General features: G+C 44.7%; 1 protein-coding gene and 1 non-coding gene across 2 annotated transcripts in view; both read left to right on the top strand.

The window, feature by feature from the left end:
• Positions 1-17,089, top strand: part of LOC124805646 (cardioacceleratory peptide receptor-like) — a 366,009-nt gene that overhangs the window by 201,593 nt on the left and 147,327 nt on the right. The window lies entirely within an intron of this gene.
• Positions 15,149-15,223, top strand: Trnat-ugu. The gene has a single exon. It is a non-coding gene; the product is annotated as a tRNA-Thr (tRNA).

The raw sequence follows: 17,089 nt of genomic DNA, 5'->3' as shown, positions 1-17,089 counted from the left end.
CGTGGGGCGTGCGGTCTCCACAGTACATCGATGTTGTCGCCAGTGGTCGGCGGAAGGTGCACGTGCCCGTCGACCTGGGACCGGACCGCAGCGACGCACGGATGCACGCCAAGACCGTAGGATCCTACGCAGTGCCGTAGGGGACCGCACCGCCACTTCCCAGCAAATTAGGGACACTGTTGCTCCTGGGGTATCGGCGAGGACCATTCGCAACCGTCTCCATGAAGCTGGGCTACGGTCCCGCACACCGTTAGGCCGTCTTCCGCCCACGCCCCAACATCGTGCAGCCCGCCTCCAGTGGTGTCGCGACAGGCGTGAATGGAGGGATGAATGGAGACGTGTCGTCTTCAGCGATGATAGTCGCTTCTGCCTTGGTGCCAATGATGGTCGTATGCGTGTTTGGCGCCGTGCAGGTGAGCGCCACAATCAGGACTGCATACGACCGAGGCACACAGGGCCAACACCCGGCATCATGGTGTGGGGAGCGATCTCCTACACTGGCCGTACACCACTGGTGATCGTCGAGGGGACACTGAATAGTGCACGGTACATCCAAACCGTCATCGAACCCATCGTTGTACCATTCCTAGACCGGCAAGGGAACTTGCTGTTCCAACAGGACAATGCACGTCCGCATGTATCCCGTGCCACCCAACGTGCTCCAGAAGGTGTAAGTCAATTACCCTGGCCACCAAGATCTCCGGATCTGTCCCCCATTGAGCATGTTTGGGACTGGATGAAGCGTCGTCTCACGCGGTCTGCACGTCCAGCACGAACGCTGGTCCAACTGAGGCGCCAGGTGGAAATGGCATGGCAAGCCGTTCCACAGGACTACATCCAGCATCTCTACGATCGTCTCCATGAGAGAATAGCAGCCTGCATTGCTGCGAAAGGTGGATATACACTGTACTAGTTCCGACATTGTGCATGCTCTGTTGCCTGTGTCTATGTGCCTGTGGTTCTGTCAGTGTGATCATGTGATGTATCTGACCCCAGGAATGTGTCAATAAAGTTTCCCGTTCCTGGGACAATGAATTCACGGTGTTCTTATTTCAATTTCCAGGAGTGTATCAAAAGTCCTTTACTACTTTAAGTCTCTCATTTCCTAATCTAATTCCCTCAGCATCACTCGACTTAATTCTACTACATACCATTATCCTCGTTTTGCTTTTGTTGATGTTCATCCTATATCCTCCTTTCAAGACACTATCCATTCTGTTCAACTGCTCTTCCAAGTCCTTTGCTGTCTCTGACAGAATTACAATGTCATCGGCGAACCTCAAAGTTTTCATTTCTTCTCCATGGATTTTAATACCAACTCCGAAATTTTCTTTTGTTTCCTTCACTGCTTACTCAATATACAGATTGAATAACATCGGGGAGAGGCTACAACCCTGTCTCACTCCCTTCCCAACCACTGCTTCCCTTTCATGTCCCTCGACTCTTATAACTGCCATCTGGTTTCTGTACAAATTGTGAATAGCCTTTCACTCCCCGTATTTTACCCCTGCCACCTTCAGAATTTGAATGAAAGTATTCCAGTCAACATTGTCAAAAGCTTTCTCTAAGCCTACAAATGCTAGAAGCGTAGGTTTGCCTTTCCTTAGTCTAGCTTCTAAGATAAGTCGTAGGGTCAGTATTGCCTCACGTGTTACAATATTTCTACGGAATCCAAACTGATCATTCACGAGGTCGGCTTCTACTAGTTTTTCCATTCGTCTGTAAAGAATTCGCGTTAGTTGAAGAGGTAAGACGTCATAAACATTGAGAAGCTAGAAAAACTATCTTCAGCTTAAAAAGGAGCGTAAATCACCCAGTTTATACATGAAAATACGATTTATCAGAGAATCGGGAGTCGTGCAATAGGCTGTCGAGGGGTGTCACTGGTTAACACCGAAAACTGACATGTACAGCGCGGCTCAGCGACTTAGCCGTTTACGGGATAATTGCGAAATTTTAAACATTGTTCTAATTACTACCAATGCATTTGAAAAGTGTGTGGATTAGGCCTTCGTCTCATTGGGTTCAGATCCAGCACATTAACAGGAAATACAGTACTGTCCCAGCGTGTTACATGTTCCAAGTTTCTGTACACATGTACTTGTTAAAATTGGTATTACAAATACCGTTTTGACATTTCGATGCAGTACTGTACTTGACTCTGCAGTTAGCCACAGATTCTTTCGAACATCCCAAATCATCTCGTAAATCTCGACAAAACCGTTGAGTTTAAATTCTCTAAAAAAACTACAAGTTCATTTCACCTGCAAGTTTGCTTGTGGATAAAATTTTTTTTTCTTCTAGAGAACGTTGATTTTAACAATATGTTAGTTTTTGCTAAGTAGTCAGGACGCAGTTTACTTTGCGCAGTTTTGCAGTCAATGGAAGAAATTGTGCGTACCTCAAAACATTAGAAAGCTGCGAGTAATGCTGCAATTTCTGAAGGTATATCTGGTATAATAATTCGTTGAATATTACATGATTCGTAGTTACAATTATTTATGAAACGAAGTGACTGATAGATCGTAAGAATACAGCAGTTTCCTGGAATGAAGTATACGGAGGGCAGTCTATGGTAGAACGTTCAGACAGGACGGTCACCGAATGCCAGAGCCACTGGTTTCCTCTAAATAATATCGCACATTTAGTTTATCTTTAAGCAAATGAGCAATCGTTTAATGTATTAACCACAAAAAATTAGCCATGCTATATCCGCACTCTTAACACAGAGGCCCTTCGGAAAAGTAAAACATTCTTTCACCGAATAAATGCAGCATTTTATCCAACTTGTTCCTTAGTATTACCTTTATAAATATTACAACTCGACCTCCAACAGCCTGCAACTTTTTTCACACCATTAATTGATTCGTAGTATACTCTAATGGCATATTATAACACATGTGAGACTGGTTCTGACTTATCATCCTACCACAGCTGCGCAAGGACGCTCTGTGAGTGATTTAGGAATTTGGTGTTGAACCAACGGACTGCAAGGTAGTAGCATACCATCTGACTCATGCAGAGTTTAGAAGAGTGCATCAGTACGGACAGTGATATAATCAGACAATGTTCTCAACGTCGATTCCACTACAATCCCTGTAAAGGAAACGTTATCACTAACAGAAATTTGTGTACGAGTTCAGTGTAACTATATTATGTTAGCAAAAAATGAAAATCTTAGATTTTCGTTATTAAGGTTTATTCCTACTATAAGTATGACTTCATGACATAGCAAAGATAGCAAAATCCGTACAGAATCGTAAAATATTGATACTTGGTGTCACAACTGCGAAGGAAAGTCCCTAACTATTATAAGGTTCTTTAATGGTAAGATGATTGATGGCTATGTCTGGGGGTCGATATAAATACAGACAAATTAAATACAGTTGGGGCCAGAGATATCAATTACGCAAAAATGCACAATGAAAATACTCAAAATCGAATAGGGATCGGTACAGAGCAATCAAAAAGAAGTAAACAATTAAAACCATTCATAACTCTACAGCGGCTGATCTATCCTTTCCGTTAGATCGGAAATCTCGCGTGTCTGCTTCAATTAAGTCCAACATTCGTGAATATGTTTTAACTATAGGACATGGCTGAATGTACGAAAATTAGGGGAGACGGACACGACCGCAATTCTGATTATCAGAGTATGATTACCTTGTGTCAGCGGCAGCAGTATCGGCTGTCGGCGCGAGCTGTGAACCTGAGAATATATTCTAAATCTCTCTCGACTGTTAAACACCAGTCTGATAAATTTCGTACGTCTTTGGTGATGGCGAGATTCCTATTTATTCCGTAGCTAAGTTAATTGGCATGGTACATGTTATTTGACTGGAAAAATCCGAATGTCTCTGCCCTCAAATCGCTCGCAAGTATTAACTGTCAGTGCTCGGTTCGATTCTCCATACTATGAGTCTTTGCAGTTTAACTCCTTAAGAGTTCAGACGAGTCTGTGAACAAGTGTTCACAAAATGACTCTCGCAATCGTCTCAGCCCGAAGCGAGTCGCCTGCTCAAACACTCGACGATTATGTGCAAGAGAAGAAGCCAATTATTCTCTCCGCAATTAGCCTATATCGAAGCTGGTGGCCACGCGTTTTTTTTTCCCTGGCCAATCAGGGTATTCGTACTCGCTATAACGCCACCCACTAGAATTTCTGTAGCCTATCACAGGCGTCGTTTCTTTTGCACGTAATACTGAGATAAATAGCTTTTTCTTTCATGCGAGTTTTAATGCAGGTAGGTACAGTGAGTCACCATTGTCTTGAGTTGTATTCGCCAGAAGATTTTCTGCAATCTCCGCCCGTGTTCCTGTAGAAAGGCTTTTTGAGGGGTCGTTGTTAAAAGGAGAGACAAGGGCTGCCTTTGCCGGCGGCCTAAGCAGTGGCTGCAGCGTCTCATTGTGTCCGCTAGGTATCCCATGGCGAGGGTTCCAGCTGCGCGGGATACCCTTCATAAAGTTCTCCTTTCCCTCAGAACTGCGTCTTGCAGCTCGGGCCAGGGAAATTACTAGCATGCAATTACTAGTTTGAGTGTTAGGGGTTTATATTCACTAAATGTTGATTTGTTTATACACTTTGCTCTGCCTATGAATAAAATCTGTACATTTTCACACAACTATGTTGTGTGACATATGAATTTAACCGGAATTGTTTCGGGAATTTAATATAGGGTGTGTTATTTGTTTGACACCGTACGATCTTTTATGTTTCTCATGCTTCGTACCGTTAAGTAGTTCAGCAAGCGCTATTACTTGTCTCTCTCCACTCAGCTGCCTCCGTTTCACTGTTTCTCTGATTTTGCATGCTTTGGACATGGTACTTATACAGCAGGAACTGAACATGTATAGTTTTTTATACATAAGTTTATGTATCTGATGGAAAGTAATTAACCAAACGAAATCTCGTTACACCCCTATGTCTCTGTACTAGTTTTGGTCAGTGTCTTAAATGATGTGATGTGCATCGCCTTTGACTAACAATCTTGTATTACTCTCAAAAGGCTCTTTCCACAGTACCTGGTGCGCACTCAGTACCAACCAGCCGTTGTGTGACCCTCTGCGAACGGCGCCATTGAGGTGTGTATGGGGGTGTGGGGTGAGCACATCGCGCTCCCAACACTTGTCAGCTTCCCGGACCTTGGAGCTGCTAACGACTTCCTACTCAAGTAATTCCTCAGTTCGAAACATGAGGCTGAGTGAACACCATTCCAGTCTATTCATTAATGAAAAAACTCTGGGATTACTGAGAATACGGACTCAGGTTTGCAGCCTGCACCACGCAAGTAACGAGCAGCCCTTAGTGGCTCGTCGTCACACTTTTCTTTATTTTAAAAATCTTTGTGACTAATGCCCTTTTGGCATATTTATTATTTCATAAATGAAATATAAGTACTGCCAGTCTTTCACGATGATTCCGTATTTATACTCTATCATACGTTTTTAGTCATAATTCTGTGACCGTGTTATAGAATATAGACCATTCTTTGATTTAAATTCTGAGGAAGACACTCCTAGCAGTGTTGAAACCCGGTAAATTCGTTAAAAATAGTGACCGAGGGCTGTTTTTTTTCGATTGATAAAAAAATACTCGTATTTAGCAGCTGTTGCCCCTGTTAACTAACAACGAAAGATGTTAAAAATGATTTCATTCACAACAAAGTGTGCGTGTGAAAATACGCGATCAAAGTTTTATGCTGTATGGGGCTTAGAAACCAGCTCCTAATCAGATTGGTAACTACGCAAAATAAAACTTCAGATAGCGAATATCTTTCACTAGCGACCTGATATAATGAGACAAAAACTGTTTTGTCATACCAGGATCCGAACGCTGCACACATCCCCGTTGTCTTTTAGCTTGTAATATGGTAAATGTAATATGGTAAAGAAAAGTTCTGTGCCTGATTGGGAGTCGAAAGGGGCAACTATTGTAATTCTCTACAGCGCATTGAGAGACATTAAAAATAAAATTTCGCCATTAGTGAAATGAAATGAAAGTCATTGCTCGAGACTATGTGTTGCAATCAGTTAAAAAAAAAAAAGAATTCATTGCAGTCGTCCTTGATTCTTCTGAAACAGGATAACTGTCTGTGTCACTGATACTAAAGCGATTTGAGCAACAAAATGGTGAACTCACGTTGATGTTTCGGACAATAAATTTTCCCCACTTTAATCCAATGGAACACTCCTGGCACGCTAATCGGCACCAGTTTCGCGTCCAAAAACCACCGGCTTGTAATTTTTGGGAATTGTGTTGCCTATGCGTAGAACCCTGGCGCCACATTCCGCCGGAAAGAGTTTAAGGCTAGCAATTTTTTGTTGGTAGATGAGGATGCGAAACTGGCTACAAAGCCTTACAGAAGTCTGGATATATCGTATTAGTCTGGGCTCCACTGAGACAAAGTTGTAATCACACAAATGAATAGAGCAAATTGGGTTTCACGTGAACATTACCAGAGCAATCGGTGAGGAATGGTTCGGACCACTGATGTACCTATACATTTTACGTGGGGGTGTCGAACATTGCCCCTTAAAAAGGTAAAGTGTATTTGGTCCATAACTTCGTTCATGCTATGAAAAGGCTTTCATGTTAATCCCAATGTAGTGGCACCTTATGACACCGAATGTAACAGCAACATCAAATGTAGCGGGAAGAGACAGAAGGCACCATATTGAGACTTGTTGGAGCTTCCCAAGTGATATATGGTTTTCAACTACAGTGCTGCCAATCCTCTCTGTCTGCGTCACCGGTTCCTGCAATGCTGAGGACACCACTTTACTGTCTTCGAAACGGCTTATTGCGGAATGGCTGCCTGAGCAACCTGTGCAACGCCCCGCTGTGTGTCGGCCTTGTGCAGCCGCAGAGTTGCATCGACGTAAGGATGCGCCAGCAGCTGACTCAGCGCCGCTTGTTGCGCCATGCAAACTGCTGTGTGTACTATTTCTGGCGGTTCTATGACCCTGTGGCCTCTATTTTACTTCACAACTGTTGGTGAGCGTAACTCACTGTAAACAAGCCTGCACCTGACTATAACTTGTGCGCTCAGAAATATTGCACCAAAACTGACTTTTCCTATACCAAACGGTAGTGCCGCTACATTATTGCCTCCTTCGGAAAGACCCAGTCCCTGGGTCGAACTTTAACTAACCCTTAACTTGTTTGGGTCAGCACCTATAACATATTTCCTTACTTTTAGAAAACTCAAACGTGGTCTAGTGCCCCTTAACACACATAACATGAAACAAAGCGTAAAAATTCATTACTTGAAGACCACTGCTCGATCAACCCCTTACCTACTTGTCTCACACCCTCGGTATCCACTCCACTGCGACTTGGACTACCCTTGGTTCCCTCTCGGAATTGGCTCTCCACCTGATCAGAATGTAAACAACAGAAACAAAGTTAAGGCTGTGAAGACACTTGGCACAGAGGTGCTCTAAATGATCTTTATTTCCCGTTGCCTGTCCCTATACTCAACGACATGTTGCACAAGCTGTTCGGCTGATATGCATGCCTCTTGCTCTAAAATGAACTGGTTTATGGATCTCAATGGACCTGGCTCCAGAGTTTTATTTAACCAGGTCAGATTCTGCTTTGGCAAAAACTCGTAAGTGTGATGTGGATGGGTGCCAGGAGGTGCCATATTAAAATTCGTCCGAGTTTTTCAAATTATTTATTTTTTCCACTACAGAGCTTCGTTGATGTCGGTTTGTGTCACAGGCCCCGCATTACTGAGGTAGCACCCCAACAGCCTGTGCAACGCACTGTGCCGAGCCGGCCTTGTATGCCAGCTGCAGAGTTCCAATTGCATCAGGACGGCTGCGCTAACAGCCAACTTAGTAGCCATCATCCCCATTCACTCCACACTGCTCCACCGGGAGCTATTTATACTCAGCTCTGTTTCACTAACGCATCGCTCTGAGTCACATACGCCCCACACCATGGTTACGCCAGTGGGCCCCTTCTTTCTATACCTTGTGACGTGCGAACCGCTGCGCTTACGCTTTTCAGTGGTTCGATAACCCCTGTGGCCTCCATTCATCTTCGCAACCACCAGCCCGCACCAGGCTGTAACTTCTGCACTCCGAAATACTGCACCAAACCTAACTTCCCTATCTTAAACTGTGGTGCCACTACAAGTGGCTTCTGGCCAGTACAGCTGTGGCTGTGTGACATTCAATTGTGTGACTCCTGAAATTGACACTGGTAGGTGGAAGGTTGGTCCTATTATGTTACACGCAGTTCCATTGATTAAAATTCCGCTCCCCTCGAGCTCTATACGTTTCGCTTCGGCAAATACTCCCTGCTCAAAACAACTTGCTACTACTACCAAATTCTTATAGGTGCAGAAGACCCAATGCATCCCGACCCACTGCAAGCTCAATTTTGGCTCGACAATGTCCCTTGGACAATCTGTTTCTTTCCTCCTGGCTAAAAATGACTGCGCCGTGCACATGTCCAGATTGGTGGTTATCACCCTGGCTGAACATACCGATACCTTCCCTCTATGGGAGATCCGTAATTCATCCCTTGTCAGCTCGGCGTACCAGCTGTTAACTGCCTAGGTCAGCAATACCTCCTCAGTTTTTTACCCCTACCCACTTGCTCAATGCTCCCCTTTTCAGTGATCTAAGGACAGTGATCACCATCATCCTTCCTCCCTCTTCAAAGAGGACTGCTGTCCCTAGCAGGCTCACAATACTCGAAAACACATACTACATATGAAAATATAATGCCTAATTAATCTAGGCAAACCCAATAATAGAAAACAAGAAAACAAAATAAACTACAAATACTCTACTACTTTCTGGATCGCAAAGCATACTGTACTTCATGCTGTATTCTATCTTCGTGGTTTTCTCTGTGCTTAGCACCTCTCTTTCTCTTTCTTCCTCTTTCTGGAATCACAGCCGGGCAACCATTATATCGCAGTAACCACCCAATGTGTACTATCATTGTTCTAATTGACAACTGAAGCTTAACATTAACGGGGATGTGGCTTCAACTACTTAGTATGGCCCTTGATACCTCATGACGAACTTCTTCGTTTTCCCTTTTGGCATATAGGGGCTGAATAGCATTACCCATTGTCTTACTCTATACTGTGGTAAACTTCCTGTGCTCTTCACTGCGTCTTCCTGCCTTTCCAAAGCCTTAGTATTCGCCTTTTGTACCCACTTCCAAACATCCCAAATTGATCTCGCGAATTGACGTACAGATTCACCACTACTTCCTTTCTGTGGTTTCACTAAATCAAACGGTGACGGCATTTTTCGCCCGTACACTACCTCGTATGGAGACAAACCGGTATTTATATGGACTATCGCATTGTATGCGCATACAGTACGCTTGAAATACTCGTTCCACTGATGGTGATAAGAATCCACATAAAAACTCAGGATCTTCCCGATTGTTCTGTATACCTGTTCTGTCCTTCCGTTCGCCTGTGGATGCAACGCGCTCAACTTCTTTATGTTCAACATTTTACACAGTTCCTTCATTAAATCCTGCATGAAGTTGGTGTCTTGGTCAGTAATTATTGCCTCCGGTACACCAAACTTCAAAATCCAGTTGTTCACTAATGCTTGCACGACTATTGCTGCCTAATGATTTGGCGTAGCCACCATCTCCACATACCTGGAAAAATGGTCTATTATTGTAAGAACGAATCTGTTCCCCGATGGTGTTCACCTGAAAGGTCCTAAGACATCAATCTCCAACAAAGAGAATGGACATGTCGCTTCCAGCAATTATTGTAGCTGTATCTGTTTCCGACTTAAATATGCTCTCTGCGCACATGGTATACAATTCTTGACATACTGATCCACATCTACTTTCCTACCTCTCTGCCAACACCTCTCCGCCACTCTCCTATTCGTCGCTCTACACACTCCATGAACATATAATATGTTATCATGTGCTTCCTTTAAATCTTCATCCCTCAGCTTCACTGGCACTACTGTTCTTGGTCCTAACTTCGTTTCCCTGCACAAAAGACTGTCATACATATTAAATTGTGGCTGTGTCTAATACAATTTACAATCGTTGTCCGTGTCCTGTAATTCTTGCCATACCGCTAGGTAATAACCTATGACTCCTACTTTTGCCACCTTCCTACTTAGTGCATCCGCATTACCGTTCTTCTTCCAAGCCTTCTGCACCCCTTCTTAGTCGAATTCACTAAGCCTCACAGCCCATCTAGCGAGTCTAGTGGATGGATCCTTCAACTCCAACAACCACTTCAATGCAGCATGATCTGTCTCTACCCGATATCTTCTCCCATATAAATAACATTTAAAATATGTGATTCTGAAGATTACACCAAGCATCTCCCTCTCTATTCTTGAGTAATTCCTCTCTGCTGCATTCAACTGCATAGACTCATAGGCTACAGGATGTTCTTTCCCATCAATTCCCTTACTAAGAACACACCCTAATGCTTGATTTGATGCATCGCAACCTTTTAAAAATCAGGAAAGAAGAACCGGACTTGATGTTAACACTTTTTTCAATTTGCCAAACGCTTTCTGACACTCTTCTGTCCATTCAAATTTCACACCCTTCCGTAACAATCGTGTCAACGGCTGTGCTAAATCTACAAACTCTTTCACGAACTTTCGATAGAAATTGCAAATTCCGATGAATGACTGCATTTCATTAACTGTTTTCGCTTCGAAAAAGTCACTGTACCAACCTCGGATCTGTTCGCACTTCGTCCATACTGATAATATGAACCAAATATTTTACTTCTTATAATGCAAAATGATACTTCTCCACATCCATATAGACAAGACACTGCCGTATTTTCAAACCCATCAAGACACTGTCTAGCAACTTCTGAAACGTTGCTGGAGCATTTTTCAAACAGGATGGCATTTTGATGTACTGGTAATGGCCTCCCGGAGTAGAGTACGCAGTTTCGGACGATCCTCTGGAGCTACCTCTAACTCATGATAACCACTTGTCAAACATTCCACCAAGTTCCACAGTTCGTTGTCCAAGGTCAATTTTGGCAAGAAATCTACTCCTAAGATTATGTCTTAGCCCTCGCTTACCCATGGTACTACTTCCATGAATGCATCAAATCGGATTTTCCCAATGCGAAAGTTAACTGTCACTGACTCCAAAGGTGTGATCTCCTTATCCCTCACTCCAAGCCACCTATAACGTAGTGAGTCTAACTTGCTTTGTCCCACTAAACTCTTAGTAGCTACTAACACCTGCGCCCCTGTGTCCAACAGAATCTTAAACTATTTTGTTCCTATAGATACTACCACTGAACATTCCACCTCTGCACACGTATTTTTAGTATTGGAATTAAGAGGAAGCTCCCTTAGATGGGTCTTGGGCCCCCTCTGCCATTTAACGATTGTCCACCTCTACTAACACCACTTCTCCATCCTCTACGCTGCTGATTTCCACGCCTTCCGCTATCCCTAGGTGACTGGATACATTGCCTGTGCATGTGTCCTGTACGACCACACTTATTACACTTTATACCCGCCTGTCTATCACGTACCCCTGTTGCCACGTCTATTTCCTCACGTTGAACTGCCAGCTGAATGGCCGAATACAAATCTTTTGGAGTCCCTTTATGCACTTTCCGCGATATATGCGCCGGTAACCCCCTCAAAAAAATATACCAAGTGCCCTTTGCTCGGCCTCCTGCAACAGAACACTTTCGCTTCATCGCTCTGACCCAACTCGTAAGTGTACTCGTTAATTTCGTTTATTCTGTCCGCAAATTTCTCTACCGCTCTCCCTGTCTCTTCATCCCTGTACTCAACCTCTCCCTAAAGTACTGAGTGCTAGTCATTTTCTTGGTAAAAGCCCTTCCTTCAACTGTTTAAACTGTCCTGCCTTCCTTAAGGCCTCAGAACGCCTTACATATGTCTTTACTTCAGCCGTTAATCTAACCTTGGAAGAAAGGAAACGTCGAACACTCAAAAAAAAAAAAAAAAAAAAAAAAAAAACTGGTCAAAACTCATCACATCTTGTGACTGTAAAACAAGCGGTGGGTTCAAACGTCACACTGTGCAGATGACACCCACTATTCGAAAACCAAATGTAATGGCAACTTCTGACACCGAATATAACAGCAACAACAAATGTAGCAGGAAGATGTATAAGGCACCGTATTAAGACTCATCCGAACTTCCCAAGTGATTTATTGGTTCCAACTACAGTGCTGCCGTTCCTCTCGGTCTGTGTCACTGGGTCCCGCAATTCTGAGGACAGCACTTCACTGTCTGTGAAACAGCTTGGCACGGAATGGCTGCGCAATGACCTGTGCAACATCCCGCTGTGTGTCGGCCTTTTACAACTGTGGAGTTCCGTCAACGTCAGGATGCACTGGCAGTAGACTCAGCAGCCTGTCCCCTGCTGCCTCAGCACCGCTTGTCTGGAAGCCGCAAGGCGGCCCAGTGACGCGCTCCCTCGCCGGCATGGCTAGGATCATGGCGACAACAAGCGCCCATGATCCGGCATCCAAATCTGCGGCCCTCACCCTGGATGCCTCTTGGGCGTGTTGGGAGCCAAGACGACTGCCCGTGGTAGCGAGCTGTGGGGTGGCCCGCCGCTGACTGCCTACGGACCCCACATCAGTCTCAGAGGATCGAACCACTGACCTCCTGTGGACTGGAATCCTGGTGCCACATCTGCTGTTGTGTGTAGGCCGTGGTGTGACACGCCCAACCGTCCAGGAGAGCTGCCATACTTCAATGCTTTGTTAGTGAACTGGCACCTGTTTATATGAGGTTGTGCGCTTCTGTTTTGCTAAACATGCCGCTCCGTGTCACATACTGATAACACTTAGATTGGCCAGTGGGCCCCTTCTGCCTGTGACTTGCACCATGCAAACCACTGTGCGTACTCTTCCAGCGGTTCGACGACACTGTGGCCTCTATTTTGCTTCGCCACTACTGGTGAGCGTAACTCACTGTAGCCGGCCTGGGTGGCCAGGCGGTTCTAGGCGCTACAGTCTGGAACCGTGCGACCGCTACGGTCGCAGGTTCGAATCCTGCCTCGGGCATGGATGTGTGTGATGTCCTTAGGTCAGTTAGCTTTAAGTACTTCTAAGTTCTAGGGGACTGATGACCTCAGAAGTTAAGTCCCATAGCGCGCAGAGCCATTTGAACTCACTATAAACAGGCCCATGCCTGGCTATAACCTGCGTGCTCAGAAATATTGAACCAGGACTGACTCTTCCTATCCCAAACGGTAGCGCCACTACACCAATAAAATCAGTCAACTGGAAATTAAATTTCCCACAAACATGCTAGATTTCATATCACACGCAAGGAAAGCTGCAAGTAAGCGCTAATTAATCAATATATATTTAAATAGTACACATAGAATGTAGGTATTAAGTTATGCATTTAAGATATATCCGTATAACAAAGGTAAAGCTGTAGATAACTGGATATTAGTAAATTATGTAATTGATTATACCCATGAATCATGGACCTTGCCATGGTAGGGTGGCTAGTGTGCCTCAATCATACAGATAGCAGTACTGTAGCTGCAACCACAACGGAGAGGTATTTGTTGAGGGGCCAGACAAACGTGTGTTTCTTGATGAGAGGCAACAGATTTTTCAGCAGCTGCAGGGAAAACAGTATAGATGACTTAACCGATCTGACCGTGTAACATCAGCGAACACAGCCTTTCTGTGCTAGAACTGCGAACGGCTGAATGTAAGAGGAAACTAAAGTCGTAATTTTTCTCGAGGGAAAGCAGATGTACTGTGCGGTTAACTGATGATGACGTCCTATTGGGTAAACCAGTCCACCTTTAGGACCTTCAGTCGGGGACTACTCAGGAAGATGTCGTTATCAGGAGCAAGAAAACTGGAGGAGCTTGGAATGTAAATGGACTGTCACATGCTTTAATCAGGCAGGTAGGTTAGAAAATTCAAAACGGGAGATGGATAAATTGAAGCTAGATATAGTGAGATTTAGCGAAGTTCGGTGACAGGAGGACAGTAGTAACATATACTCTAGTCAAATGAGTACAAGGTTATGAATAAAGAATCAAATAGCGGTAATGCAGGAGTAGGTCAATTATTGAATAAGAAAACAGGGTAATGTACTATGAACAGCGTGAAGGCATTATTGTAGCCAAGATTGACATGAAGCCAAGATACACCCAGTGGCACAAATTTAAATGCCAACTAGCTGCGCAGGTGATCAAGAAACTGAAGAAATGTATGATAACAGAAATTATGCAGATAGTTAAGTTCGACGAAAATTTAATATATGAAGATGATATCTGTTCTCTCGGACAGAACAGATACCATCCGTGACCATGCAGCTTTCTTAGAATGAAATTATAATGAAATCAAGAACCTAAGCTGTCGACAGGCGTCAATATACATCAACGGGGACAGTTGAAAATGTGTGCCCCGACCGCGACTCGAACCTGGCATCAACTGCTTACATGGCAGACGCTCTATCGAGGTTCTATTTTTTTTTTTTTTTTTTTTTTGTAGATGTCATTTTTGTTCTATATTGTTCGTGAAATTTATTCGGGTGGACGTCCAACCACACCCGTTCAGGTTCTTCGTTGATCCGTCCAATTAGTTCTTTATTAGAGAGGGTGGCTAACTCTTTGACCGAGCACGCTGAGCTACCATGCCGGCTATCCATCTGAGCCGCCGAGGGCACAGAGGATAGTGCGACTGCAGGGATTTATCCCTTGTATGCTCCCCTTGAGATCCACATACCCTACTTAATGTCCACACACTACATTCATAGTGCCCCTGCCCATTACACTCATTACTCACGGCAGACAATCTTACCAAGTCCCGTAAGAGTTCATGCAATACGTGTGCATCCAGCACAGAAGAAGTAGGTCAATGGCCAGTTGGCGTTAACCACATGAAGATGGTATCTGTTCTTTCGGACATGTCCGAAAGAACAGATACCATCTTCCTATAGTTAAGGCTAACCTTCCATCGACCTTCTTCTGTGATGGATGCAAACGAATTGCCCGAACTCTTACTGGACTTGGTAAAATTGTCTGCCGCAAGTAATGAGTCTAATGGGCAGGGGCACTACGAATGAAGTGCGTGGATATTAAGAGGGGAACCTTTGTCTCACGGGGAGCGTGCAAGGGATAAATCCCTGCAGTCGCAGTGTCCTCTGCGCTCTCGGTGGCTCAGATGGATGCAGCGTCTGCCTTGTAAGCAGGAGACCCCGGGTTCGAATCCCGGACGAGGCACAGATTTTCAGCTGTCCCTGTTGATGTATATCAACGCCTGTCGACAGCTTAGGAAAATTTAATTGTCATTGGGGACTAGAATTCCACAGTAGGAAAAGGGAGAGAAAGAAAAACAGTAGAAGAAGTCATCTGGTAGAATTTTACACAGAGCATAATTTAATCATGGGTAGCTTTTGGTTCAGGAAACTTGAAAGAAGGTTGTGTACGTGGAAGAGACCTGGAGACACCGGCAGTTTTGAGATTTATTATATAATGGAATGTAAGAGATTTAGGAACCAGATTTTAAACTAGAAGACATTTACAGGGTTCGTTATGGACTCTGACGATAATTTTAGGATTAAAGATGAAGGAATTTAAGGAGATAGTGCCTGGATAATTTAAAATAACAAGAGGTTTTAGAGATTTTCAGAGTTAGCATTGGACAACGATTGACTACAACAAGGGAAAGGAATAGAGTTGAAGACGAATGGGCAGCTCTGAGGGATGGAATAGTGACGGCTCCAGAGGATCAAGCAGGTAAATGATAAGGGCCAGTCAGATTCCTTTGATATCACAGAAGATACTGAATTTAACTGATGAAAGCAGAAAATATAAAAATGCAGCTAATGAAGAATGCGAAGGGGAATACAAACCTCTACAAAGTAAGACTGACAGGAAGTGCAAAACGGCAAAGCAGGTATTCCTAAGGTACAATTGTGTTGATAGTGAAGCATGCACTATTACTGGGAAGGTAGACACCGCCAATACGAAAATTAAAGAGGCATTTCGAGAAAAGAGAAGCAGCTGTATGAATATCAAGAGCAGAGACAGCTCCCTGCCGCCGTTGGATAAGCAGCTGCAGCAGCAAGTCGTACACTCTCAGCTCACTTATTTGTTACATAGTTTAATTCTTAATTTCTTTGCGTGTTTTTGGTATTTGCGTTGTTTAATTCATAAATTTCGGGCGTATTGTAGTATTTGAGTGTTGTAGCATCGCGTTTTAGTATCTGAATAGTGTAATATCGCGTAGTCTCCTTCCGCCGCCGAGCAGTGTGTCAGCAGTGCGCAAGTAGCAGCATTACTGCATTTACTAGGCAATCTTGTATTTTAATAACCGTTTAAATTTTGTGTCGAATTGTTTGTGCTCTCTGTAGATTAGTTCAGACGTTCTTTGCACAACAGTTTTTAGCACGGATAGGGACTGCAACTGCTGTGTTCGGATGCAGGCTGAGTTGGCATCACTTCGCTCCCAGCTTCAGGCAGTGTTGGCTTCGGTCACACAGCTTGAGGCTGTTGCCAATGGACATCACTGTGGGGGTCCGGATGGGGGTTTGTCGGGGACGGCCAGCTCGTCCCACGCATCCCCCGATCGGACTACGACTGTGGCTGCCCGGGATACTGCGCACATTGAGGCTGATCCCTCACCTGTGGTGGAGTGGGAGGTCGTCTCGAGCTGTGGCAGGGGGCGAAAGACATTCCGGAGGGCTGAACGGAAGGCCTCTCCAGTTTGTCTGACGAACCGGTTTCAGGCTCTGTCTCAGGCTGATACTGATCTTCGGCCAGACATGGCTGCTTGTCCTGTTCCAGAGGTTGCCGCTCAGTCTGCAAGATCCGGGCGGTCGCAGAGGTTGGGCTTACTGGTAGTTGGGAGCTCCAACGTCAGGCGCGTAATGGGGCCCCTTAGGGATATGGCAGCAAGAGAGGGGAAGAAAATCAATGTGCACACCGTGTGCATACCGGGGGGACTCATTCCAGATGCGGAAAGGGTCCTTTCGGATGCGATGAAGGGTACAGGGTGCACCAATCTGCAGGTGGTCGCTCATGTCGGCACCAATGACGTGTGTCGCTATGGATCGGAGGAAATCCTCTCTGGCCTCCGGCGGCTAT

Source organism: Schistocerca piceifrons, chromosome 7, assembly GCF_021461385.2.
Source record: "Schistocerca piceifrons isolate TAMUIC-IGC-003096 chromosome 7, iqSchPice1.1, whole genome shotgun sequence".
NCBI classification, from domain to species: Eukaryota; Metazoa; Arthropoda; class Insecta; order Orthoptera; family Acrididae; genus Schistocerca; species Schistocerca piceifrons.
This window is presented reverse-complemented; position numbering and strand designations above follow the sequence as displayed.